The sequence below is a fragment of the Bombus affinis genome, chromosome 8 (genome assembly GCF_024516045.1).
Source record: "Bombus affinis isolate iyBomAffi1 chromosome 8, iyBomAffi1.2, whole genome shotgun sequence".
NCBI classification, from domain to species: domain Eukaryota; kingdom Metazoa; phylum Arthropoda; class Insecta; order Hymenoptera; family Apidae; genus Bombus; species Bombus affinis.
Window position 1 is genome coordinate 9,345,304 of NC_066351.1, and position 24,175 is coordinate 9,369,478.

At 36.4% G+C, this 24,175-nt stretch overlaps 1 protein-coding gene across 1 annotated transcript in view; it reads left to right on the forward strand.

Annotated features, from left to right (window-relative positions):
* The window catches only part of LOC126919550 (uncharacterized), a 143,759-nt gene that overhangs the window by 80,403 nt on the left and 39,181 nt on the right, over nt 1–24,175 (forward strand). The gene's annotated exons all lie outside the window — the stretch shown is intronic.

Genomic DNA, 24,175 nt, shown 5'->3' on the forward strand with positions numbered 1-24,175 from the left:
GGGTCTATAATCCACAGACGAATGCGTGTCGTGACTTAGAAGAAAAATTTGTATGCAACGCAACGCTTTACACGCATCATAGGACTGCTATACGAGAACAGTTGTAGCAACCACAGTTACACCGGTTAATTATTACGTTTCGAACATTTTCTAAAAACTTTTTCTATAAAAAAGTATCCGTAGGTTCCTTAAAGTGACTAGCAATAAGATAAAAAATTGTTACTTCGTTCGCTATAAATTCACGACCGACGATTCACCGACCGTGGAACATCGGTTGATTGAAGTTTCGCCCAAGTAGTTAATTATAGTACAATAGTAATGTAATTCTCACATCAGCGCAGTGAGGTGCACAGAACACAATGAAATAGAAATGCGACCCGTTTCACAGCTCCGCTTGTGTCGAATTCGAACAAGTGGAAATAGGTGATTTCGTCAAAATCAAACTGAACAGAGTGTAACCTCTCTCGCCGAATAGTTTACGATGTGGTAACCAAAGGCTTGTAGTTCGTAGTCGACCTTCGATCCTGGTTACGAGAGAAATTCAACTGGTGTAAGAGGTGTACTTGTCGGTTACGCGTATAGAGTACGCTTCCGGTTCTGTCTTATGTACATACGCAGCACTTTGAGTAACGTAAGCATCCTCTCTTTCCGCTGTACTTGTGCAAGCTACAAATTGCATGTAACTTACATATGCACGGTTTCTTAATTAACAAAACGCGAGGATATATATAAACGTTCTAGAAGTGAACCGTAGACATCTTAGTTTGCCAAGTACGTCTTCCAAGGTCTCGCATGATATAATCTCTGACGGAATTCCTGATGTGTACGAATTAAATGAATTTCAGTTCCATACATAGTTATCATAGTGTGGTAGAAATAATGTCGTGTCAATGTAATTTATGCTGAACTGTATGAATTTACATATATTGAGAATTTGCATGGTAGAGAGAACATATAAGTTATCATTCATCGTAAATATATAGGAAGAACTATTATACAAAAAAAAAAAAAAAAAAAAAGAAATAAGAAATGAATTAATTCTCAACGGAAAGTTATTTAATAAAATAAATTTAAATTTATAAATAACCTTCGTATATTACGAGTAAAAGTGTAAACCATATGAAGTTTATTAATCACGTTCAATATCAACATTAATTATTCCATGATCGGCAATTTCATACGGTACAACTGGTATCGTAGCTCAAATAGTTTCTAAGCGATTAGAACCTCTAATTATAAATTTCGAATATTTCTTTCAACGTCCAACAAAAATTAAATCGAATGATCAAATATTTGCGGCTTGAAAAATTCAAGCTTCATGGTAGCAATAATTTATCATCGTCCCCCGGTTAAACGTTATTGGCCTTTCCCTCGATTTGTGGTTTTCGAATTCGAGATACGGAGAGACGAAGCTGAATTAATCCGACCACGACGTGTCTCGTTTTAAAGACGTCATGTACGTGTATGTAGAAAAAGAGGATAGAAGCGTAGTTCCGTGGCGCGTGCATGCAAGATGAAGCGCCGTGTGTATATCTGCGCAGCCCCATTGAGGTCCATTACGTTGACATCAATAATTCAGCGCAAAAGTGCCGCCCCTCGCGGGTTTCGCTTTGCTTGGCCGTGGATGCTGCGCCCGCCAACTCTACCGGCGCAAAAGCCTCCGAAATAACGAAAGAGCCGCAAACAAAATTGTTTCACCCGGATGTCTGTGCACTATGCAAAAGCGGTGAAGGCGACTAATCGCGACACTGGAATTAATTGTCCAACGAAACACGATCCGGCCATCATTTTTCCCCTCTCGTTCTATTTTTATTTACCAAACACGCGGCTTCTCTTTTGTTTCCGGTGTTATTTGGAGAGCGCTGATTCGCAGCCCCGAAATGAAACGAAGATTCCGCCGGAAATTGATATGTAATTGCTGCCGCTCTGTTCGCAAATACAGGTGAATATTGCCCGACGTTAATACATTATGGATGAGATAGGCGGATGTATAAGTAAGAGAAGGGGTTGTATTTTCATGCGTACGATCATTTATATAATCGAATGGAGGAACTTTTAACAGGAGCGTATAATTTTCATGTACAGGAGTGTATAATTTGGAAAATAGGAGAATGATAGTATCAGTGATACGGAGAAAGGTTATATAACTAGTCGACGTAAGTTTGTGTTATGACTGGAGTGTTTAAACGACGATAATAAGTATGTTAAATATATTTTTAGGTAACAGAAGGTGTGAAAGTATCTACGTTTTACGAGTGTGAATTAATATCGTAAGAGGATTGAGAGTTCCCTCCACATGTCGAAACTTTTACGAAATCGTTGATTTTTGTTAATTTTTGTTGTCTTATATTTTGCATTTATATTCTGCACGAACTAAATGAACATTCTAGTATGACCAGCAAAACGAAGCGCCCTTCGCTTGATAAATTTCCATCCATATATCAGAGCAAAGAAAAGTTGACTACAACAGGTTTTTATCTAGTTCCGTCCGTTTCATACTGAAAGGTCATCGACCGAGATGCAAGCGACAGTTCGAATGCTCTCCAAGATGCATTGCATAAGTTTCACCGCGATAAACGACGTATCAATGACATTGGTTAGATTTCAAAATATTTGTACAGCGAGTATATAATTTCAAGGTCTTTATTCGTTTCATATCGCGTGTGAATCAACAAGTAGAAATTACAATCCACAGAGAACAATTTTCACCAAAATTTATATTACAATTTAAAATTCCAGTGAAAGTTATTATCAATGATAACTACGTTCCTTGACTATTTCAAATCCTTCCTTTACATGTAAAATTGTAAGAATACAAATTAAAGCAAATTACCAGTATACACACTGTGACACAAAGCTAATTACCACCTCGTCGTCCACAAAGAGGTAAGTATTTCACGATGAATCACAAAATAAATACGCGTTCGAAACTTTCACTACGCTTCTTCTCCCTCTTCGACCGAAGCATCGTCCTATACATGTCAGTCGAGGCCGAAGCTGTTAGATGAATCTGTGAAAAGAAGCGTAAACGTTAATAACAGCGGAACAACGATCTTAACGATTAAAAGTAAATCGATTATGGCGTGTCATTGTCGAAGAAACGACAGATCTTCGAACACTTTCTCGAAAATTCACGCGTGGCGTGTGTAAATTTGTCATTTGGCCGAGAAATTTTCGCTGAATATTCAACAGACGATTATTATCAGTGGCGTCGTTCCCTTTCACGCTCAAGGCCCGCGTACGGAGCCGTGTGATCGCGCATTCGTCTACGTCGCATAGAGATCCGGCCAAGGTGAAGGTATCGGACCCGGTTCGCCATCCACGGTCAAGTTGAACGCACAGCAAACGTTGAAATTTTAGGGTCACGCAGAATGGAATGCGCGCAGGTGCGGCAGCATCATCTCGTACGCCCAGCTGAAACTTTCTTCTTTCTTCTTCCTCGAGGTCATTCGTGCTGCTTATATATGTACGTCCGGAGAAATCTTTGAACGAAGCGAACGTTTCAAATCGAAGAAACGCTAGGAAATTCCGGAACCTCTTTTCTTATTTGTTAAGTATTTAAAATATGCAATCGGGTAATCGTATTTTATATGACTACAAAATATCCACATCCTAGAAACGAAATGTGTAGAATCTCTAACAGAAGTGCGTTAATTTCCTTAGAAATTAAGACTATGTGCAAATACCTTTTCTAGTCGCTCTAGATATAAATATTAAGTTTGAACTAACTGCAATAGTTTTCCTGTTTTTATCTGGCTATAAAACGTATAAAACAGTCTTTTTTAATCGATTGGTAATTTAGACATTAGTGCGTTAATTTCCTTAGAAATTAAGACTATGTGCAAATACCTTTTCTAGCTGCTCTAGATATAAATATTAAGTTTGAACTAACTGCAACAGTTTTCCTGTTTTTATCTGGCTATAAAACGTATAAAACAGTCTTTTTTAATCGATTGGTAATTTAGAAATTAAACAATCGAAAGATAAGAAGCTTGGGAAGCAGAAAAACGATTTCCCATGCTTTGACCTTAACCCATGTATTAACCTTCGAAAAATTGGCTTTATCGTTCTATAGTATTTTATCGTAAATACAATGTGTACCAGCGATGATTATAAATAATAAAATCATCGGAGACACTTGGCAGGTGCACTGAACTGTGTTCAGATGTTAAATAAGAAAGACGCCGGTGCGATCGCTCATTAGCAATCTTAGACAATTTAGTAAATCAATACACAGATTGTAGTGCAGGCAGATTAATTAGGAGGAAATTATTATAATATCGGAAAATCTGGTAAATACCGATACGAGTCATTTATCAGAAGCTGTTGGCTTATTGCACCTGATCTCGCTGCTAAATGAGTTAAATATCTGGCTGGCGGTATATGAGCACAGCTGGTCCAATTCGCAGTTACCTATCCAGGAGTGACTCGACCGAATTAATGTTTGGTTTATGCCACTGAAAGTAGACCTGCCAGCAATGAAACTTTACAATGTATTGTAAGCTGTCCACGCTTTTAAAGCCTGATAAATAACGACGAATATCATTGTCACGCAGAAAAATTCGTCTCGCGCAGATCCGCCGGATGGAAATTTTTACACCGAGATCTCTAGACAATTGTAGCGTTAAAATCGTGTTCACTCGTGTTACCGATGTTTTCACCTCTTCATTTTCCTTTCTTTTTTTATTCTCTTCAACTATCGATTTATTTTGCATTCGAATATTTTTTAATTGTAACAGGCCAAGAATGGTATTTATTGTCTCGATGCTCTTGCTCTAACTACTGTTATGAAGTAGCTTCGCACGCGGTTGGAGAACTATTTCGCAACTCGAATACTTGTAAGATAGTTTGTTGGTTAGTGCAGTGTATCTAAAGATTAAGGTTGTTAATGTACTGTTTCTTCCGTTTTTCATGTTTCTCTGACGAGGAATTATTAATATTGAAAAATATATAATCAATAAGTTCAAAATAATTTTGGTACTGATGTCACGTATAAGTATAAACGACTCCGTGACACGAGGTACATTTTTTGTTGCTTCTAGTAAGATGGACACAATGTACGCAGACAAACTGTGTATACCAGAATTCGTGGTTAAATAATGTATTCTGTATAAGAAACCAGAACGTAAATACCCAATGACGAAATAGAATATGAATTAAAATATTCAGGAAAATACACGTACGCGTTGTTTTATGGTTGAACGACGTATTTCGTAGAACGTGAGTGTACACCTTCTACGGAAAAGCACCTTCTACATTGGGAGAAGAAAATATGTCGCTGGAGGTATTTCCCTTGCATAAATTCGTCCTCGTAAAAAAGAAGGAGCAAAATTTTTGTAACACGATTGCCACCATAATCGAGCGATGTAACGAGACATTCGAGGACATCACAATGCAATAATGAGACTACCGTGCATCAAGTGTTCGCTTAAGCCCCGTAGTTCGCTTCCTTTTACTCTCGTCTCATAAATGAAACAAATATGGAAGAATCGTACGGACTTGTGTGCGGCCATTCGAGCCAACAATTTTCAGAGCGGACATGCCCCATAGGGAAAAAGCGAAAGCACAAATATTTAAAAAAAACAAGAACTTTTCGCGTGTAGTCTCCAGCGTAGCGTGTCTATTATTTACCAAAATTTTAGGCGAAAATAAATCATCGAAATTTTCTCTCGTAGGTAGCCGAAATTCTTCTTTATAGAATTTCGTTAAAGATGATTAAATACAGCTCGACGGTGAAATCAGTGAAGATAAGTAACGCGTATGTTGTCTGCCTTTCGATAAACGACATATCGACAACTGGAAACTTGACCACGTAGCAGTACCAATGTTTTTCTCTTCGTCGTCGTCAACAATATATCGGATAATGACGCGGGCGCGAAATTGGTTTGATGTCGGCCATTATCGGAGAAAGTTTACAGCGTTCGTGTTTTACCGGAGTTTATCATCTAGCTCTCTCCCTCCCCTTGCCTATCATCTACCACGTTTTACTCAGGTAGTCGCCAGTTAAGGTACTTTTATTCCCTGAAAGCTCCTCAGACTGTTCGAATTTGGTTTTGCACGTGAATGACTAGTCCATGAAACGCGCAGTCTCAAACCACTTAAATTCGTTATTCCTTCGGGTTTCCTGTTTTCCTTCCCCATAATTGGTATTGAAATATATCTCGCTGGTTGCCAGCTCCGACATTGGCTGACATATTTAATTCGATTCGAATAATGCCTGGCTATGTATGGTTGTCGCTATGATGTCAGAGATTTTAAAGTAGGACTGAATCACTTGTAATAAATTAACATCCAATAATCACAACCTTTGTTTTTTTTTATCATCGACTTGTAACAGTTGGCGATGACCTCGAATCCTTTCGATAATTTTAAGTGTTTGATGTTCGATTCGATTCAATTTTTTTCTGGGCCCAGGTGTTTCGTTTGGAAGTTAACATCGTCTGAGATCTTTTGCATAATGGAACTGATATTAGTGAAATTAGACGAGATTCGAATTATAGCTTACAAGTATACTAATTAGTGGTCTCTCGCACGAAACAGGATTAGTGACGAAATAAATGAAACAAATGAAAAAGTTTTTTTAAACAAATATGTTCCAATTAAAGTTTACAAATTGCGAGGGGGCTTTTTACTAATTAGGTCTCTATCAGTGAAAAGGTGAAATTCCATCAACATATATATATTTCTTTCTACAATTACGATTAATTCGCTATGTAATAAATAATATTGTAGCAAAATTTCTAGATATTTCCTGTGAAAATGTCATTTAGCTTAATTTCACAGAGAAAGTTTCCATTTCAGGAAGTTATATATTTACGAATAAAGATGTACACTACTCATCTTTAAATTCCAAATGAATTAATAAAATTGTAATGGTTTAGCTATTAATTTATCGTAGATTTAACCAATATAAAATAATCACATTTTAATTGTCTATAAAAGTTACAATAAAAGTTACAATAAAAGTTACATATATGAAATATAAATAAACATAAATTTATCATTAATGAAATTAATCTAATCTTACTCTATAATGAAATAGAATAGATATGTACAACCATAGTAACAAAATTCGAAAAAAATTCAATAGCTTTTAACTCATGAATAATTCAGAAGTTCAATTATAATATGACTCATAATCTGTGCACGTGTACATTTTAATACATGCAGTATTACAAATGGAGTTTGCTATGACATCACTTCCTATTCCCAAAAAGTTGTTAAGGTTGTACAAGTTCTCAATGCTTATTTAATATTGGCATTGACGAAGTTACTGCTAAATCTCAAAATGATATTTAATCGCAACCTCGCAGGAACATTTCAACTTCAATTTAATTCTCTTCTCCTCTCATATGAAAGCGAATGTGTTAATACTTGTGAACAAAAAGTGCAATTCATATTTAAAGTGAAAATACTACATTCCCATCTTTCTAAATGGATTATTATAACTGTAATTATACATATCAACTAAATCCATTATGAAAGTTATTAGAAAGTCCAGCAATAAAATAGAATTATTAACAAATGTACGGTACAATCTCTTATCTCGATGTCTTCATATCATTTCGTGCTTGCCATCGCAAAAACCGACAAACTAAATACTAGAAAGTTCTTGAAACATTCGTTTTGACCGAATAATGGCAAACGTTTGTTACAATCTAAAACACTTTCCCAAAAAATCAGCTCGTAACTCCTTTTACACAGAACATCGTTCGGTTACTTGTAATTATTCGTTGCACGATTTGCTAACGGAAGAAAGTCAGTTTCCACGATTTCGCTTCCACGTTATCTCAAAATAGAAATCATTAAGCGAAGCAGTTTCAATGCTTAAAAAAATCTGAGACGCGTATCGAATCGTTTTGAAGTTACTTAGCACTCAACATGGATCGGTAATCACAGGAAACTATTACTATCATAGATCTCAGGGTATCCCCGGATGCACGAACAGCTTTTAACGATCGCATAAGCGTAATAGGCGCGTCGTGTAATATCTCGTTGCTGGCAATGGAAACGTAATTTCGTAATTTGCTGCTCTATTTATGTGGTCCGAGTGCAGGCGAAACTTTCATTGCCGCGTTGCATCGCGAACTGTGCACGTACTCGACTTTGCATACCGCGACTCTTACGCAGTCTGCGAATCGAAAGCGGACTACGTCAGCCGCCAGCGGCCAGGAAGTGGCCTCACTGTGGAATTCTTACGCAGTTTTGGGTCGAAACCTCGATCGGACGCGTATGCAACCGGCTATGGATCGAAATTTACAATTTAAACGCGGAACCTCAGAGTTTTCACCAGACCGATACCAACCGAGTGAGTCACCCGGTGAAATCCTGGTATCACCGGACGTTAGTAATGGGCTGGAGCATGTACATTCTCATTTATAAATGTCAGGATTACCTGCGGGATTTGACATATATTGTTAGAAAGAGTAGGCCTGATCAGAATTTTGGATTTTTGCCAGGTGAAGATTTACCAGAAGGAAACGTAAACGATTTAGTGGTTGATTTCTTCAGACCTCTGTTATTTAAAAAGTAACTTATAACGATAGAAATTAATATAACCAGGTATATTTAATAATAGGCAGATGTAATTATTATTTTTGACAGTAAGTTTCTGAATCAATTATATATGTATAAAGATCGTATTACGTTTGTTTTCTCACACGCGTACACGCAACATCAATTTTCTTAACTATTTTCAAATACACCTCACCGTACATTCTCAAATCACTTTCCTCAAAACAATTTTACCTTTTTCGTGGTTATGCCAAGCGTTCAAAGACATTCTGTAAATACTTGCTTTTTCGTATGGAAATATTTACTTTTATCTCGAATAAGGAAGCTTCTGTGAGCGAAAGTGATGTTCTGGGAAGTGGCCACTTCATCAACCGAGTCGCGGCTCAACTTTGTTTTATTGCTAAAACATGCAGAACGTAATCATTCCTTACAGAGAACACAAAGGCGCTTTGCTTCCTGCAAACACGCCGATACGCATTACCAGTTGCTACGACAATTTGTGTTTTAAATAGTAACTTCCTTTATACAGAAAATAAGAAGGAAACGAGATCTTCGTTTAAACGTTTTCTGTTTCCCTAACGGTTTTCAGAAGTTTTCTCGAAAGAAGCGAGAAACGCTGAAACACTTTGCACATTTTACCACCATGTACGAATCGTTAGGAAAAAATGGGAGGAAAGAAAGTACCGCGTATGCTTCCTTTGCTTCTTTCATGTTTTCTGCTGACTGTTCACCGTACTCATTAATATACATTCTTGTGAACAAGCTTCGGTTTCAGGGTCGCTCGAACGCACAGTACTTTCTCCAGACTCGAGAGACTGAATTCCAAGCATGGGATTCACCGACCGCTTTAAGCATCTCTACTTACACGTGTATCAGACTGTTACACCTGAGCAGACATCATCGTGAGGATGCAATACACGTATCCGATCGTACGCTTCTTCTGCAGAGTTCATTGTGTTACCGTCGAATGTAAAATAGAAATTGAGCTTCCTTATTATTCTGGCTGTTTGTAGGGACAGTATTGTACACGATTTCTTGTTTTATATTAGTCGAATGTAAGTAACCGTTGTGTTATTACTTCTATTCTATCGATGATTGACATATTCTTGCTGAATTATAAGATAATCGTTTATTGAAGCGATACAACTAATAGTCTAGTTTTACCGGGAACAATTAAAAGGAATATTAAACTTTTGCGGGAGTTCCGCATGTCCATTAAATAGCCGCCAAAGGCTTGTGAAAGCGTCCTTGTCGCATGAACTTGCTTTGCACCTGTTATGCTTTTTAACCGGTTATTGTAAACCATCCGACGTTGTACGTTCGTTTATAATTAAGACCGTGTACCAAACAACACATAAACAAACGGGTTCTAGTATAGCATATACGTATGAGCAAAATTATTACAGAAAAGGAAAGCAAATTCATTCGTACTATTTCGTAAAATTTGCATTAATCGATTATTGGCAACCGTAATCGCAAGTAATATATTAGTAGAAATTATTTTCTGTTTAGATTAATCTCCATCAAATTCTAATTAAGAAAATTAATTTTCTATATCTAATAGTTTATGATTCGTATATCGAATCAATTTTTTTAATCGTCGATTTGAATATTTCAGAGCCTTCCAAAAATAAATACATAGCCGAGCTCAACTTGTAACATTGCTCATATCTCTTTTATCAATAATTTCCGTTTACAACGAGCATAAGCGATCGCGCAAACGAAATCACGATTCGGCGAACTGCCTTTCGCAATAACAATAAAATCAATCTCGCCATGGCGCGTATTACGTTCCCGCGATGCGAAAGGCTCGTCGGAAGAATCATGAAAGCGGCTGCGAAAAAAATGGCACGCGAGACGACAATGGCAACCGAACGTCCCGGTACCCAATGAACTCTAGCATCCGACAGTTTCATCAGTGCCTGCAGCCGTTCTGATCTCCCAACCGGAACTTTCATTCTTCCATCGATCAGAGAAATCGTAGTCCCGTTCGCGATTACACGTATCCACCAATCCGTTGATATGTCGCTCGTGCTCGTGTCACAGTTGCATCACGCGGTTCCCATTACAATGTATCAGGCGCGCGCGACGACGAAAAAGACGAAGGAATGTCATAAGAGAACGACCGAAACTCAATGAGTGAAAGATGGGAAAAGAAAAATAAGTAGAGATTTCTGGGTGATTAGAGGGAGCGCGGGAAGGAATCATCGAGCGCGTGATCCGTAGTGCGCTTTCTAAACCGAGCGTAAGGTAAATCTCCCATCGGTAAATCGCGGAGCGATTACGCGGCGTGGAGCCCCAGGCTGTAACGAGTCCCGTGACTCGCCGCTGCGTGAACCACGAGGTTGATCCCGTGATTCGCTACGTGCTCGAGTCGATTCGTTCCGGTTCGCGGACCAAAACATCGACAGTAGGAGTTCCTTTCTCCGGAAAATCCGGTCGCCCGGCAGTTGCGACTGTTCATCGCGCTAAAAAGAAGCTACGGTGAAAGAGAAGGTAAACGGTCAACGATACACTTCACCACGATGAAAACGAGGATCCTGGGACTCGGATGGATAAGAGTCGGAATAGGAGCGGAACGGAGAGGCGCTGATAGTCGTGTTGCCTTGGCATGAGAAACCTTCACCTCCGTTCCTCGCCATTCCGGACGCGGCCAAATGAATTCGTTCCGAATGCAATTCGCAATTTGTCGTTAACGCTCGCGAGCTGAGAGACAAATGCTCCTGCACTGTTGCGTTGTAAATGCTCATCGCGGTGTAATTAAGTTCGAGCCTCGTGTAACACGGACCGCGTGTTCGTTGAATAAGAATGCTGTGTACCCGATTTGGCTGAATAAACTGTCACGTACAGGCTGCCACCGATCGATCGTCGGCCTTGCGACCCAACGTTTCGACCGCCGTTGTTTACGATTAATTGATACGATTTCGTCCGGTGCAACGGACCTGTGCATGGATCCCGGTGTGAAGATCGCAAACATTCCTATTTGAAAAGCGCGTTCGAGTTTATAAATTAATTATGCGTCGGCTCTAGAATTCATATTATATTGGAAAATTTGTTATTTACACAAACCTGTGTAAATAATCGGAAGCTTATATTTGAAACATTTAATTATGTAATTATGTAATTACATGTTGTATTATGTGCAATAGATAAGATAAAACGAGACTAGCATATTGACTAGACAAAATGCAGAATATTTACGTAGTTGCAAAATGTCCACATACATAATTTGCATTTTATCTGGACAGATATACAAAGCAAGATCTGTATTAAGGAAATATAAATGTAAAAGAAGCAATAAATTTTGTAATTCGAAATGTCATGCCTCTTACATTTATAAGGAATAATTGCATATGCATAATAAATTATATTTTAATCGTTATTTAATTTCGAGATATAGCTTTCTTCGGCGAAAGAATAAGTTAGGGAAACAAGCTATTCGCTCAAATAGTAATTTAATTAATAAGTCGCGAGACGATAACTAAAATCTTATACTCTTATTAATCGTGCAAATTTTATTAGTAAGTAACATTTATCGTAAATAGAATCGATTGATAAAATCGAAAAATCTAATCTTTAAATATCAACAACATTTTATACATATATTTGTACTTAAAAAAGAAAAAAAGAGCAAATAGGTATAAAGGCGTACACAACTGTAATCAAATTAACAAGTTGTTCTGTGATTGGTGTGAAATGAAATTTACTTGTCGCAGAGGAACGGAAAATTGTAAAGGGATAAAGTGAAAATAGACGAACAGGAAAAGAGCAAAGAGAAAATGGCGAACAGTTATCTCGGCACGAGGAACCTTTTCCTCCATTCACAGTATGTATTGCGGACATGTCCAAATGAATTCGTTCCGTATACAATTTACAATTTGTCGCAAGGAGTACGTAAAGTGAGATAAATGCTTTTTCATACCTTAGGACAACGCTAAAGAATTAAGTTTCAATTTCGCCGAATAAATTAATGTAAGATATATATATATATATATACACGTATACACTGTATTTACGCTATTAGTTTGCAGCATTTTTCTCGTAAACAATGAAAAAGGATAAATGGTTCAATGTGATCTATGTATTCACGATAATATTTTTTTCGTATTTTACGGTTGCAATAATTTTTTAAATGCCTGTTATTTTATTCACAATTTCTTTTTCTTTTTTTTTTGTTTTTTTGTTTACGTCGAATCCTCTCATCATTTCACGAAAGAAGATATTAACATATAAACTGATCGATCAGGCATGATCATTTGGTAACATAATCGAAAACTAATTAATTTGAATGATATTTTAACTTGAATTGTTTAGAGGAAGACATAATGCGGGTGTATTTATGTTTTATTACACAACTTTGTCTTATATACGATAAATACTACAAAACTAAAGTTAAAATATCTTTTAAACTAATGAGTTTCCAAGCATGTTATCCTAGTACTTTTCTTCGTAGAATGTCGATAAATAGTACATACATTTTTGCGATAAATCTATCATGAATATATAGTTCACTTCGAACCATTCATCCTATTCCTGTTTCATGTTTTCCTCATACTTATCGTTCGCGCTAAGATATAACGTGAACACTCTGTATATAACCGCTGGTGTTAGCATTATCTGAAGGTTTGAAATATTGATGAGAATATGGAATAAGAAAAACGATGAAAGATTATATTGTTACTAAAAGATAATCTGTAAGTCAAATGTTTAATTGGATACATACATGTTCTTCTTACTTAATTTAGCAAATTATACCTACACCCGTTATGCAAGGAAAAATTAGCAGCAAATCTTGAACGACAATAATTATGTAATTGGGAAAAGTATACAGATGATCTATTTCTATGTACTTGTACGAAGACTTTCAATGAATGCAAGGAAAAGATTGGAAGAAATAAGGATCGCAATATTTTATTTGGGAATTATTTAACAATGCATTTGTTGTTCATTGTTTCATTTTGAAAGTGTAAAAAGTGATGCAAGTTACACAAGGATGTGAAACCGCTACGTGCAAGAGATTTATTTCGTTCGTTACAAATAAATCATTGAGGAGTGTGCAAATATTTACAATAAATTATCAATTACGGTAGATATTATACCTGTCGTAAATAATAACATAAAAATGATTCGTCCTAAGAAAGATGTAATTTTATAAAGAAATAATTGCGGTTAAATTGCTATAGGTAAAGTGATTAACGCGATTATTTTAAGCAATTATAAATACAAGTATTAAATAGTTGCTTTCTAAACTTGCGTTTGCTTTTTGATGTTTCATAATTTATATTGCGAAAAGAATTTTCAAATAATACGCGGATATAACATACTAATATAATTTGTCAAAAATAATCAAATGTTAAAATATCTTCAAATGTTTATGTATCGTATAGATTGTCGAGCTTATATGTAAAATTTGAAAACGTTAATCGAATAAGAATTTTCATTAAAATGTTTTATTAGAATTTTTACTCAACTAAGATCACTACTTTATAATTTAGTTTTCCAATTCAAGACTTCTTAATTGTACACAATATAAAATTATATTAAAACTTTAGATTTGTAATATTTTAATTATATGCGCATGCCTTCGCTTCTCCATAAATATTTAACAGGATTTTCAACGTATCACTGGTGGCATTTTTTAAAGTTCAGGCAAATTGGTATTCTTTTTTCGCAAATGTTAATCACGCCGTCGTTAAAAACGAAATAAATTCTTAACACCTGGTGCACGTGCTCGTTCGTGCACATTACGATCCAGTGTCGCATACGCTAGATCGGAAAGTGCATTCATGGAATCATGCATCAGGAGAAATTTTCTTGTTGCGTGGTGCACAGGGCCATGAGGGACTTTCGTTTCCGATATTCTCTTTTCGAATGAGCAATAACTTCCTGAATTTTCTGACGCACGGTTCGTGTCCTATGCGTCATCGTTCGTTCATGTCAGCTGTGAAAATATTTCAGTCGATTTTGTTACTTTCTATTGCACGAGTGAGAGCAGAAATTATTTCATTAGGAAAAAGAATGAAAAGAAAAGAAGACAAAAAAGCCAGAAATATGCTTTAAACACACGTAAACTCGATACAATATATTTTATAGATATAATACTATAGTTTTTAAATATTTCAAATATATAAAAATAAATTACAAAAAATGAACATAAACGAACAATTAAAACAGTAATTATCTACCTCTATTTATTCATATAACTTGAAAAATTTTACTGCATATTTTGAAAGTTTCGTTTCACGTGCGTATACTTTAATATTATTATTAAATTTGTACATTTTTAAATTGTGGGTGATAAAATAGTGCCCATTAATTTATCAGGTACTATCTCAATTGTTCGTTCAATCGTTGTATTCAGTATATTTATACTATTTATTGATGGAATAGAATAAAAGGTATAACATATGTGAAAAATATATGTATACAAAAAGTATAATTTGTAAAAAGTATGATATTTTACGTAACAGTGCGAATCGTTTGACCCTTCATGGTAATATTATTAACTTTAAAAAGGAACGTAGAAATGATTTTAAGTGAGAAGATCTCTTTCAAACTTTTGGAGTTCACAGAGTAGGAAACTCTTCGTTTATTCAACTTTCACTTCAAATATTTGGAATAACTACTAGAAACATTTGATAATGTAAAGAATCAACTTCTACATTTGAGCAAAACTTTTTTTATATAAAACCTTGTGGCTCGTGTACGTGCCTCATAGTGAACGTTATCATGCTCGTACGTCTAACACGTTCGTCGAAATAAATTGGTACTTGCAATTGAAATTTTTCTGCACCATATACATTTCTTTCAGTACCGTAATTATACTTCGATCAACGAATGAACGAGGAATTTCACCGAGGCGTTACGTAACAAACGGTATCCTCCCCCGTTTATCGTTTTTCTGTTACGACGTTTCTTCAAACAAGGAGAGAGAACTAAGGAAGCAAATATTAGCGAATGATTTATGTAACGTAAAAAAAATGTTGTTCATCTTGCAAAATGTCACGCTTCTTGCGTCTATTAGTACGATCAATATTTGTCATTAACGTTTCGTGTCGCGACCAGACGTAGATACTTGCGTACTGACTTTCTTTGAAGGAAAGAGAAAGAAAAAGTGGGGAGAAAACGAGTTCACGCGATTAACGCTCGTGTAACAATTTCCAAAAATCGAGCTGTTACCACAGGAATCTCGTATCGGGACCACTTTCTTATTGGAAAGGACGCCATTCACTTACGAAACGAGAATTCTGACATACTCCCTGGGGCTCGTTCATGGCCCACATACGAATATCTTTTTGAATATGATTTCCGGACATTTTTGCAAGATTGTATATTCGCGGACTGGGGTCACCTACTTTTCGTAATTTTTACGTTGATACTCGCATGCTCGCTCTATCGCGGATACACGAAACGTTATTTTACGAAGCAACTTTGCCCAACGCCGATGAAATCTCGAAATATCGTTTGCGAACCGAAATGGAAAAGTTTCGTCGTTTGAGAAAATTGCGTACCCTAAACGTTCGATTCGAAGTCAAAAGAATCTATCTGATATTTTGCCCGCCAATTTCGGCCAATGGCATTCTTTTAACAATCGTCGTAATTCAACGCGTCACGTGAAATTTTCATCGAATGTAATTTTTATTTTTTGCGTGAAATAATTATCGAGACACTCAAATAATTGCAATAAAATAATAACACAAAACAAAAAAAGAACAGGTGCAATTCAAGCGTAGTTGTTTCTTTCTAATTATCTGAACGACTCAATGTCAGTTATTCTTGCGTGAAATCGTAAAATTACAGAATTCACTGATTATTATTAGTTTGCAAATTATTTTTCGAGAACTCCCTCATATCGTAAAACAATCGATGCAAAAGCAATTGTACTCTATGCATCATTCTACTGTGTCGTGATACATAACAGATCCGTGTGATCGTTCAATCCTGTTCGATCTATCTGCCTTTCGAACCGAACAACTTCTCGTCCAAGTTCCGCAATTCAATTCGAATGCGATCTGCCAGTGTCACGGCTACGTAACGAGATGGAAGGGCAAAAGGCCAAGGTGTCGAGCTGTCACACGTGGTCGAAGGCCTAACCGATCGTAACCGTAACCAGACAATCCAGATTCCTGCACCCTTCCGTTGCTAGACGATACGGAGCGTGAAATCAGGTTCGAGTTCCTGTAATGACCAAATCAATGCACGGCTACGTATACGGTTCAATGATCCATGTGATATAACGACGTTTTATTTATGCTTATTTACCGCTTATCCATGCTATCGTAACATTGATTGAAAATATACTTTTAAAATAGCTATTAGATGGGCGTATATGAAACATCGGTTCTACAAATTTTTAACCAATTTTATCCATTAATAGCTTCACTGTCACAGTATTTCTCACATGTCACAGTATTAAATTTTTTTGCAATAAAATAAGATAAATTTCTAACTGAACTAAAAGATTAAGATTAAAGGGGTTAAAGGAGTAAAATATTTTCAACGATGTGAATGAATTATTCAATTAGAATACTCGCATCGTACATTATAAATCAAACTTAATAAGGTTCTTAGCATGTTAAATATATTTAACAAGAATTTTATCGGTTTTATTATTCGTTACATTGGATTGATACACGTGAAGTATCATCGCGTTTCGTCCCAGCAATTGCAATACCGAAGAAATCTCTAAATGCTGTCAGCTTCTTCCGATACGATTGTTTAGTCAAACGAATTTAGGAAAGTCGAGCAGGTGTATGCACGCAAAAGGCTTTATTTCAATTGTATAAATGCATACCGACACGTACCTATACCCAATTTGTTTCGGCGCTATTTTTAAGAGAACCGGTTTTGTAAATTTCATTGAAATGTGCAAACACCCGCCTTCCTATTTCGTTGTTTCAGTTTTTTTAAATAAACCGCATTGTTCTGGCGAACCATGTAAGTTTGCTTAAAGGCAAAAGCCAGGAAATAGCATCGAAACAATAGTCTCGAACAGATTACTGGAAATAATCCAAAGTAAGCGGTAAAAGGAATCGAATGAAATTCAGCTATCCGACCATTATTCGTCGCCTGGTGCAAATAAGAAAAGCAAAGAAAATGAACGAGTGACTTCTGCGTGGGTTAAACGATATGCAAAAGGCAAAACGTGTGGAAATAGCGTCATTACTTCAAAGAAATAACTAGAATTAATTAATAGAATAGATTTGAATTGGAAAAATTATAAGAAACTATTCGAAGAATTCTAGCTATCATTATAATACAAGTATATCAATCAACTGTCTTCACGAAGAAATACAAAATTAAATGGTAAATGATCATTCTTATTTGTTACGACAGCAAGACGAAAATAGTACAAACTCGTCCTCAGTATTTGCAATTAATTTAATAATTACACTTATTTATATATTACGTAAATTTATCGTTGGTAATTTAATATTGGATAAACTGTTACAAAACGATTTAATAAACAAATAGCGACGTATCGCTTGCATTTAATAATCGCATTTCATCGAACAGTAGTCATGGTATTACAGGCTGTGCAAGGAAAATAAAGTCATAAAACGTTATGAACGTCGTCTTTGGGGAAGGAACGAAAAAACGAAGGCAACAAATTCGATACTCTCGAACCACAAAGTTGATTGCTTTATGTCGATTCCCGTCGAGTGGAGTCGAAGACATTTCACGGGAACGAAGAACCAACGGCCGGAGAAAGTATCTTCTCCTACCGTGTCCAATCTCTCGTGCTCTCCGCTTCGTTCAGGCATTTCGTATATTTTAATCTTCTTATTGGGAATGGATTTCATCACGTAATACCTGCGTATACCACGAAAAGTCGTCCGATCGAGTAGTTCGTAACGGTATCCTACTGGCTTGTTCACGAAAAGATAGCTTCGCGCACCGAAAGCGCTACGTTAGAGACTTTTCCTGTTTTACGTTCGTTCTACATTAGCAAGCAATTTTTCGGCAGTCGTTCGTAAAACACCAGAGAGTTTTTCGAAGTGGAGCACGCGTGAAATTTTTGTGAAAACGAGCGCTGCAACCGCTGTGTGACCGAAATCGGTGAAATTCCGCGTGCAGGTCGATGAATGGTAAGAAGAGTTTTGTCGAATCTAAATATATCAGAAAATCCGTAATTCATAGAAAATACTTTTTTTACTTTACTTATAATATTACATTTAGGAAATTACGTTCACGCGTCTTTTGTAGAAATGTTTTAGACTCATTGCTAAGAAATGATAATCATATTGGTAAGGTATAAGAGAAGGATATAATAATGGCACGTATTGTAATTTGGTTCTGCGCGTTATAATTTGTGACAAACGAGCTTCGCTCTTATAGAAAGTTTCAAGGATATTGCTTTTAATAAAGCAGTTCCTAGATTACATTCTGTAGTTATGTAATTATCTATGTAATTTTGCAATTATCCACGAACATGCACATATAAATGTATTTATGTAAGTGAATCTGACAAGTAAAAACATTATGTCATTCGAAGAATCATTCAACATGTGTATATCTAAAGAATAGTAAATTTTCAAAGTACCGGAAAAATATTTGTTACCTACAATATTATCAAATAGTAATGCGGCATTATTACCGTTTTAACAGGTTGCTACTGCTCATAATGACATAGCTATTTCTAGCCTTCGATTACAGGTTGTAGTTACAGAAATTTTAGGATCACTGCCATCGAGGAAACTAATAATTATATTTGCGTGGCCGTGCGATCGAATTTTCTTACGTATGTACCTGCTTTCATGTGTAACAGGGTCAAGCGTGACTTTGTTTTCAGATCGAAGATATGCAAATATCTTTGGAGTTTGAACTGCGACCAGACAATTCGAACCACCAGCTTCCTGGAGAAAATGAACGATGAGTTAATTTCCCTATTACGTGAATTCCTTCACGACGTAATTGACGTGACGCCATTGTTAATGATTTGATGACGGAATAATATTAACTACGCGTTACATGACACCCCGTCGTCCTCAATAATAACAGAGATAAAGAACTCTACCAGCAACGGTTGCATAATTAAATAAATTAATCCGATACAAGCGTACCAACGACTAGATGACAGATTTTTTACTTAAACAGATAAAACTTCTTGTCATTTTATTTTTCATTTCGATATTTTTTGTATCGTTTATTTTAATTATAAATTATTTTAAATATCTTCATTGTCGACTGTCTAACAGATTGTAAATTTAAAAGGTCAAAATTCTATCTAATAATTATTTTAATTGTAGAGGTTTCTAATCTAATCTGTTATTTTTATACGTACATACATATTTACTCGAGGTACAAAGCATTTTCCTATTTTTCCCGGCAACAGGCAAAGTTTTCTGGAAGATGGTGCAATCTCAAAAAGCAGCAGAGCTCATTGTGTATTAATTTCAAGGCCACGCGGGGCACATCGAGTCTTGAAGTATTATATAACAAACATGCTGGCTGCTTGGTGATGCTACAAACCCGAAAGTTCTAAAACTGGTGTCGCGTAAAGAGTAGGAAAACGAAGCTCAAGAATGTATTAGGTCAGCAAGTTCGAGAAGAAGCCGCGCGAACTCGCATCACCTTTCTTTTTTCTGATGAATATTTCAGCAGAAAACGTTGTAAACTGTGTCGTCTTGCAATACCGACTTTTAAAGTTATTTGATCAAATAAAACGAGCCCCTGGTCGCGAAAGTTTGCTCGTTACCCCATAAGACGCATTAATTTACATCGCGTCGTTTGAAAAACGCCAGTCTTACGATTTTTTTCTTTTTTTTCTTTTTTTTTTTTTTTTAAGTCGCTGACGATTCCATTACGATGAGACGTATATCGCTTGAATGAATTTTGCGCCGTATTACGTTCTTTTTTGAGTACTTAGTATTTGAAACTTATGTAGATACGTATTTGAAGACATGTAATTATAGGTGTGAGAAAACTATTATTCCTATTTTACTATATTACTTTTATATATTACTATATTACGTTTTGTTATAAAGTATTTCTGTAACATAAGAGATAGGTAAAATTTATGGTCTCTTATAGTCAGAAAGTCTACGTACAATTAAGTAAAACAATTACAATTCAGTTGAACGCTTTAATAAACTTTTTCCTATTTTCGTTATGAACATACTTAACAAGAAATTGTTAATCCTTTCACTGCATTTTCATCGATACGTTTGATAATCCAATTATAGTTACATAAATAATGAAAGCAGGAAATATTTGTTTATTCCGTTTGTAATCGTAATAATTTTTTATCGATCTTCGCACAAGAAATCCTTTTCCGTTTGAAATTTCGAAGAAACTATATAAGAACGACAGCGAGCACGCTCCAACAAAATGAAAGTATTCCCCGATAGATATTAGCTGCATCCATTTTATAGAGCGCAGCATTTTGAAAGTGAGAGTTCAAATAAATTACCTTTCATGAACCCTGCAAACAACTGTGAATCTGTGAAGAAAACACTGTGTCATTTAATTTTCTCTAATTTTTAATACCACAACACTCGATATTTCTAAAGCTGTTTCATCATCAGCTGATATGGAAAGTCGCGAAAAAATTAGTTACTGTGAGAAATCTCGTGCAATTTGCCACTTAAGCGTCCTTCGGGAAGAATCTATAACAAAGAAATTTCCAATCTTTCTCTGTTATTCCACTAATAATTTTATCGCTACGATCTCTTTGTGTTACACTCGCTGTTCTTTCCTTAAAATGTAAAACGCGCCATTCTCTAAAGGAAAGAAAAAAAGAAAAATATACTGCTTTGCAACGGAAAGAGCAGTTTCAATTCATTAACTCGAAACAGTAGAACAGCCATAGTCGTATACGCAGTGCGAACGGTCACGAACGAGGCGCAACTAATTTTCCTTAACGGAAGCCGTCGTATCGAGCCCTTATCGTATCCGTAACGCGGCGCGATAGCCTGGCGAATTAATTCAAATCCAAGTGGTACGTGCAGCCGGCGAAAGGTATCGCTCTTGTTCTTTATTAAACGTCAGATTTTCGGCAATGTAGGTCGTCCGTTTAATTTCCGCATCAGTCAAGGACGAGCCATCTCGACGACCGGTGTCCCGTGAAACGCAACATGAGGAGGGAACGGATAGATCGCGGATGGATATGGCTCGACGAAGAGGAGAAAGGCAACGAGTAAAAGCAGTTTTAGTAAAAGCGAGAAACGAAGGAACGTGGAACGTGCAAGTCCGAGAAACAGACAGGAAAAAGAAAGAGGAAGAGGATAGAATCGAGCCAATGGCAACCGAGGAACAGAATTCCCGTGCTGTTCTCAGCTTTGTCTGCTTCGTTTTCTCGGCGCAAAATGAAACCATTGCTCTATCAATCGGTATTGTCTCCCTCTCTCCCTCACTGTCCTTCCGTTCTTTTTCTCGCTCGTCCGCGGCGAGGAAAGAAAAATCGAGGCTCGTCCCTTCATTCGTACCTTCGTTTGTTGCCCGTTCTCTTCCTGTCCGTCCTTTAGAACACACCGGCTGACCTTTTCGCGCTTGCCAGCGTTCATGCGCGCGCGACAGAGCGCGTCTTTCACGAACTTCACGAGGCTGCCAAGCTACGAAGCTCGGCTAAGAGGAGTAAGCCTGTACACCCGCTGGCTGCTGGGATACCAAAGATTCCTTCAGAGATTGCGGACGGAATTTCGCTGTAGTGACGGACGAACTTGCCCCCTTTCTCTCCCCTGCCGTGTCTTGTCTTATCTTAGCCCTGCCGGTATTATAGCCCCAACCACTTCACTGTGGCCCTCCGCGCCACGGCGGACCGGTATCCCTCCGTAGACAGATAAAATTCCAGGAAAAGCGAAAAGGCCCTCCGCCGACTCTACTACTCTCTTTTCCTCTGGAAACTTGAACCAGCCTCACCACCGTCGAAACTACGCGGCCGTATCCTATATCCTATCGGAACCCCGAACACCCCTTCCGCACAGACAGACTTTAAATCGAAAGATCTTCGCTTAGATGGATCCAGCGTCACGTTTCACCCTTGCTCGATATCCTGTCCTACTGAATCGATTTCGAATCCTCGCGAACGCTCTAACCTAATAATTCTTACGGGTTACGGTTCTTGGAAAAGGGCCGACGATACTTGGTAATTGAATTGCGTTTCGGCCAACGAGACTGCTGCATCGATGATTCATCGACACGTGGAACTGGCAATTTTTGGTCAGTCTTTGGATAGAGATCGTTAATTTTTCAATTTTCTAAGATTCCATTTATGGATGTTCTTGAGTTGAGAATTTCACAGGATGACGAGTTAGGCACATTCGATGAATTTTTTAAATTTGATCTTTCTCAAAACCTACGACGAAGAAACTAGACGAGTAGGGAGAGAATGGATTTACTTTTGCCTGGTGAACGATATCTTGCTGATCGCTCTACTCAAGGGTTATTTGTATTTAAATAAAAGATTTACAATATTTGTGTAACATGGATGAACGACATATGATAGGTAGAGTAATAACAAGTTTTTTCCTTGTATCTTTTTTCACGATTTACAATTAGATTCTTTTAGCATTTGTAACATCGATGTATTTTTTGTATTACTGTACTCGATATATTTCAATATTATGTGTTATTTGATGTAATTCATTAAACTTCAATTATTTCATTTGGAAAGTTGTTTGAAATCTGTGTTTCAATTTTCGACAATTTATCTGACAAACAAATTAATTTAAAAAGCAGATTTATATAATATTATGGTATCGATGCGATTCAATTGTATTTTGTTAAAATTGGAGAAATATTTATTTTTACACGCCGAATGAATTTAACCATCGACTGTACAACGTTTCCTTTAATAAAAGTTTCATAAAAATTTTTGACCGTAACGTTTTGGTCTGTATTGGGTTTCGTGGTTAGAATCGAATATGTCTACATCCCCATTTTTTTATTTCTTTTATTTTTCTACCTATACCTTACTTTTTGTTCAATTTCTGCTTGGTTACTGTGACCCTCCATTACCAGAAAACTCGACTGAATCATCGATTTGTGTATTTACCTTGCTTTTGGAAAATCGAATCACGTGCACAAACCAACGTTTTATTCTACATTGTACGTAGAACCGTGTTTCGGAAGTTGCAAGAAAAGCAAGCATTGTTAAGATCTGTAATACTTACAGTCACTTGCAAAAGTTTTTATATACCCTAGAAAAATAACATTTTTATTAAAATAAACTTTGTACAATAACATCTCTATCTATTAATATGTAACATAATAATAACTATATCATAACAAGACCAATCTACAGAAGTATTTGAACTAATAAAAAAAACGAACCGTGTAGTTCACAAAAGTTCGTAAAATCTCAGTATCTTAGATCATTAATTGTATTAATACTTCGTAGGGTTTCTTTCTTAATTATCTAATCTTCAAATAGATTAAATAATGGGATAGAATGTAATGGATTATATAATATAGTAGATAATAGATAATAACGATGATAGAAGAGCTGATCTAATAAATCAGTTCTTAATCTTCTCATAGAACGCACTAATTTTGCATTGTCTGTCTTTATCTGGATGTACAACTTACTTTCACTCATTCATATTTTACGTCTTACGCTGTTTCCTGCAACTCGCAATTTCATTTTGATTCGTACAAAATCCCATTGAACGTAATGGTATTAATGATAAAAGTGGAATTCCATAAAGGTAAGAATAGAGTG